The sequence below is a fragment of the Palaemon carinicauda genome, chromosome 20 (assembly GCF_036898095.1).
Source record: "Palaemon carinicauda isolate YSFRI2023 chromosome 20, ASM3689809v2, whole genome shotgun sequence".
Lineage (NCBI taxonomy): Eukaryota > Metazoa > Arthropoda > Malacostraca > Decapoda > Palaemonidae > Palaemon > Palaemon carinicauda.
Genome location: NC_090744.1, coordinates 103,411,044 through 103,417,456, shown reverse-complemented (window position 1 = coordinate 103,417,456; position 6,413 = coordinate 103,411,044).

Sequence of the window (6,413 nt, the reverse complement as noted above, 5' to 3'; positions counted from 1 at the left end):
AGTGTTTCTAGATGATCTGGCTACCCATGCCTATCTTTTTTTTAGCCAGATATGGCATATATATAGGTATGTGTTCGATTTTCCTGTGATTGCCATTTTTTCGTTTTTTTCCCATTTCTTACAAAATTACTACGTACTAAGGAACTATCACAGAGTAATGATTCATTTAGATGTTTATTTGTCGGAAAATGTGCCTTGATGGTTTGCCTAGCACGTGGCTGAATTTTTTTTTTCTGAAATGCCGTATATTAGAATGTTAGCCATTTTTCCGCGAGTGCCCCTTTTTATTTGTTTTGCATTTTTTTGCTTAGTCATGTTACCGTAAGGAATTGGCAAGTAGTGTCGCAAAACTTATATTTTTATAGTGTTGGAAAGTGTTTCTTGATGATCTGGCTACCCATGCCTATCTTTTTTTTAGCCAGATATGGCATATATATAGGTATGTGTTCGATTTTCCGGTGATTGCCATTTTTTCGTTTTTTCCCATTTCTTTCAAAATTACTACGTACTAAGGAACTATCACAGAGTAATGATTCATTTAAATGTTTATTTGTCGGAAAATTTTGTTTACTTCTTTTTTGATTGAATATCATCAAATTTTTTTAGCTAAAATATTATATTGTTTCACATTTTTTTTTTTTTTTTTTTTATTTCCCTTCAAAAAAAAATTTTTGGATCAGAATTTTAATTTTATAGTCGTAAAATAATCTACAATTATCCAGCAACCCACCATACAATTTTTATGCATATCCAATAATAATTAGATTAGTAAATAACACCTTGAAATTGACATACCCTTCCTACATTTCAAGTGGCAGATTAGGGAGTCTGAGTCAGTGTGGTTGGCGGCCATTTTGTGGACATATTCTTGTTCCCTATAGAATTTGTGATATTTTGGTATATTTTTACCTGCATAAATATCATATTATATATTAAATATATGTATTTTTTTACGAAATTTCTAAGTACTCAAAAAATTACCTTTAGATATGGCCCCTGATATAAATGTAATTTACAAAATAATGAAGATTTTTTACATATTTCTATTTTAGGATAACATATGTTTATTCCCTAAAAAAATTAGCCACTTCCTATTTCATTTGGGTACCCAAAAAAATTCATGAAATTTGGACAAATTTTTTTGGCCAAAAAAGGTTACCCTTTTTTTCTCATTTCAGATCTTCACCTCTATGGGTCCGACTTCATCCAAAATACATCAAGATGTGTCCTAAACATTCAAGAATCAATTCCTAAAAGGATTTGTGTATATATGTATAAACTTTTTTTTTATGAATTTTTATGTAAGGTTTTTTTTCTACTTAATTTTTTAAAATATTTATAATAAATAGTTTTTTCTGCAGATGAGTAGTATTTATCTTTACAGTTGTTTTAAGCATTCATTGAAGTTTTTTTTGGCAAAAGAAAAAAAGAGGTTACTGCAAAAACTGATTTTTCAAGAATTTTTTTTGGCGTCGGGGTCGTTCGCGTCCGAGTATACCCTTAAAGGGGTGTCCGAGGAGCGTACCTATCCAGGGTTCACTGAACCATAGGTAGATATACACGAAATATTTTTTTTTTATACTTTCTTTTCAGAGTCGAACGGAGTCCAAATAGTGGAAATATCTTCATAGTTCAATGGTCACAAAGACTGCAGTGTAGTTCTGTTTATGTTTTTGGGGCGTAGATTCAAATACTGAACTAGAGAGAAACTCTTAACCTAAGTTGAAAATTTCCTTTTTGGTATTGCTTCATGAGATTGGACGAATTCGTTAACTCCTAGTTCTGAATCAATATACGAAGTTGCGAAAGTTAATCGTATGTATACATATATTTATATATAGAGTATATATATATTTGTTTTTGTATATACAAACACACACACACATATATATATGTATATATATATATATATATATATATATATATATATATATATATAATATATATATATATATATATACACACATATATATATATATATATATATATATATATATATATATATATATTATATATATATATATATATATATATATATATATATATATGTATATAGATAGATATATACATACATATATATATATATATATATATATATATATATATATATATATATATATATATATATATATATATATATATATATGCGTATGTACGTGAGCATATTTATAAATTTACAGATATTGCATATATGTGTGTATCTCTAAATGTAGGTGTATTAAAGTCCATTCACTAAAATTTCTTGATAATAAATGTGTATTTCCAAAATAGTATGATACGATGATAAAAACTCCACTAATTGCAGGTGGAGCTTAAGCGCAAGGTATTAAGGAGAATATTCCCTCATCTGCATGATACTAATGCTTATGATGACTAGAATATATTGTCTTTTGTCGCCTTCTCGTTTAAAGGTGATGCGTACTAATCAGCGAGAGCGCAATTTACCTGATGGAAGAGTATATATATATATATAATATATATATATATATATATATATATATATATATATATATATATATATATATATGCGTGTGTGTGTGTGTATGTGTGTGTGTTTGTATGTGTGTGTGTTTGTGTGTATGTTCGTGCGTATGAGTGAGTGTGTATTTGTGTGCGTTTATATTTGAATGAGTCTTGAAAGAATCGGTAAAAAAATTGTACATTTAAAAATTTATTATGAAGATTTGAACAGGGCTAATGTTTGATAGAGAGAGAGAGAGAGAGAGAGAGAGAGAGAGAGAGAGAGAGAGAGAGAGAGAGAGAGAGAGAGAGAGAGAGAGAGATCACAAACCTTTCTACATGATTTGAGACTTGCATTGTGTTGTGACCGAAAAGAAAAATAAGGATTGTCATAAGTTTTTTTTCTGTTTACATATGAAAAAGTAAACCTGTATGAGGTGTGCTCAAAACGTAGGCGTTTAAACAATAGGAGCGCCTGTTATTGGTAACTAGGCCTTTGCTATTTTTTTTTCTTTTTTTTTTATTGGGAATTCTTGCTCAGGTAGTTTTTTTTTTCTTTGCAAAGGCACAAAATTTTTCCCTTTCACTATTGATGCTGATTTTATCACCTATTATGGTATTCTTCTTTCTCGATATCCTATTGAATATTGATATTATTGTGGAAATAATTTTTTTTTTTTTAATTGAGGAGATCGTAAAAATATCTCATTAAATATTATTTCCTGATATTGTCCAACATAACCATTTGAGCCAAATATCCCAGTAGAATCAATTATTAGAAAAAAAAAAATATATGAAAATAAACTTTTTGATTTTTTAGAACGCTACCGGAAGTCATCACCGGTATTAGGAGTTTCAAATGATCTATGATGGCGAGACCTATAGTAGAATAAAAAAAAAATTAATTGTCATTTATGTTTTAATGCTGACAAACGAGAAAGTTTTAAGTTACGGATATTTTAGATATGATCTGGTCTCAGTTGCTGATTCTTCAACAGCCTCTACTGATTCTCAAGGTTTAGATTTCTAAACCTTGAAGAGGGAACCTTGTAACTTAAAATATAATTCAACTAGAGGGGAATTCAGTCGAGAGCATGCCTTCGCCACGCCAAACTGTCTTATTTTTATTTAAGCTCCCCTGTGTACTCGTGTCCTGGATCTGCTATGTGATTTGATGGATAATGGCTCTATCAACAAGGTTTGAAGGTTTAAAGGCCACTCATGAATGACAGGGGCAAGGGACAGTGACATTGCCCTATCGAGTAGGACAATGCCCCAGAGACTGACCATATATATATATATATATATATATATATATATATATATATATATATATATATATATATATATATATATATATATATATATATATATATATATATCTTCATCATCATCATCATCATCAGCGCCTAAGCCCCCTCTCTTCCCAAGCTAGGACCAAGGAGGGCCGGGTAATGGCTGGTGATGACTCAGCAGATAGACCTATATGCTATCCCAAACCCCTTATCCCTAACTCACAATTATGGTGAGGTTGCAACGACCAAAGAAACTAACGAGTCTAAGTGGGACTCGAACCCCATTCTGGCGTTCACCAGTCAGGGACGTTACCGTATCGGCCACCACAACCCTGAACCATAACAAGGAACTAAATTAATATATGAAGCAATTGAAAAAAGATATATACGAGTGCCAGATTTTTCAATGTGGTCAACATGGCTCTAAATATTTCAAAATCCAATGATCCTTATAACATTTAAGTTTAGAATATTCAAGTTTTTTAGCTTTTGTGGAGGTAAAAGATTTGATACATCTTAAAGTTTGTGCTCTCGAAATCTACTGGTCCTTATAAGATTTAAATTCAATATATTCAAGATATTTTAGCTTCTAAAGATATAAAAGATTTGATACATTTTAAAATCTGTCTTACTGGTTGAGATATTCTGCCTTCATATTGATGGTAAAATGCACATTTAAGGAAAACATTTATATTTTTGGCCAGTAATTAAGGGAAAAATTACCTGATAATTTATACATTTCTATTTCAGGGAACTATCTTACCCTAATTGACAATATCAAAACGTCTTAACTCATTCTATCCGCCAAAGAGAAATCTAAGACCGCTCTGTAAAATTCTAAGATTTTTTAAATAAAAGATTTTATACGGCCTGCTCATAACCTCCTGAATCGTAAAAGTGTAAAATATGAGAGATCTAACTTTTAAATCTTTTTATAAGTCCGATTACTTACACATTCTTTCATAATTGATTGACTGATTTCAAGGTTTCTGGCACCCTTCTATCTAAGGATATTGACGTCGAATTCAATTTATAAGAACATTTTGATTATGAGAAGGAAATAACTGAACATGACCCATTTTTTTTTTTCATCTTTTTTTTTTTTTTTTTCATAGATAACATTTTCGCTTATTGTGAAGCTTGACATTCACATTAAAAGGTATTAGCTTTTTATTTGATATGTTAATAAACATATTTTACAAGTATCTTAATCGATACTGACCTTGGGACAGACCATATACGCATATGATGAACGCACAAGACCCCTCCTTAACAAACTAGGACCAGGAATGGCAAACAAGAGCTGGTGATTGCTCAGCAGGTAGACCTATAGCCTCCCCCAAACCCAAAATCCTTAGCCCAAAAGGATGGTGAGGATGCAGACACTACTAGAAACTATTGAGAGGGTCTTGAACCCAAGTGCAGCAGGTCGCCTAGCAAGGACGGTTCAAATAGGCTACCACAACGTCGTAAAGTAAAGTAATCCTAAAGTATAAGAGTTCGAAGATAGTTTCAACTTAATTAAAGTAAATCATTGCAGTAGAATTAATTATACATCTATATAACTCAGTGCTTGGTATTATTCACAGATAATATATTGATTAATATAAGAGTAGTTGCCATAACTAGATTTCCCATAGTGTGTAGTGAGAGAGAGAGAGAGAGAGAGAGAGAGAGAGAGAGAGAGAGAGAGAGAGAGAGAGAGAGAGACCCATAATTTTACTAATAATATATGACATTCTACTATTGATATAGGAAAGTCAATAAAATATGAAATGTTAGTTTTATTAGACTTTTTCAACTTAATTTCCACCCATCTCTTTTCCCCTTCACACAGACAGTCCCTCATCACATACCTCATTATCTTTAATCACGAATAATTCCCTCGTATGTAATATCCACTCTCCACTTAGATGAAACCTCGGAAGATTATTATAAAATCTAAGTATGATTCCAGAAACGGCCATAAGTTACACACGAAGAAATTCCAACTTGCAGCATAAAGGAACAAGCCGTGACACATATTGGTAAATGACTGACGGGGTGTCCTGGCTTGTCTGTCAGACGTCTACAATCACGTCCTACCAAAATATAATGGTTATACAATCCCACCTGATAAGAAAAGGCCGTTACAATATTGCTTATTTGTTAGATGGGGACAACAATTTTCGTCATGGATGGTTCTATAGTTTTTATAACTATGTATTTTGTACTGTTTATTGGTAAAAGCTTCAAGATGAAAGCCTTAAAACGGAAAGAAACATCTTACTGTTTACAAAGAGAAAATTTTTGAAACATTAATTGCTGTGACAAGGAAACGTATTTTTCTGAGATAGATATTGCAGTAAATTTTAAGCATTCCTTTAATTATTCAGTCTAATAACAGAAAAGCAAATTATATATAAATGGTATCTCGATAACTGCTATGTAAATAACCTTATGAAATCACAGAAAATAAAGAAAATATTGTTTTTCTCTGCTCCCAGATTAAAGAGAAAAAGGTAAAGAAATTATATAAACACTTTTGCTATTTTATAATGCAGAAAACAAAATATGAAAAGAGACTGGCAATAACGTATTCATGTTTTTTTTTTTTTTTTAGTAAAAACATTCAAAGAGAAGCTGGGAATGGTTTACAGAAAAATAACACATGAAAAG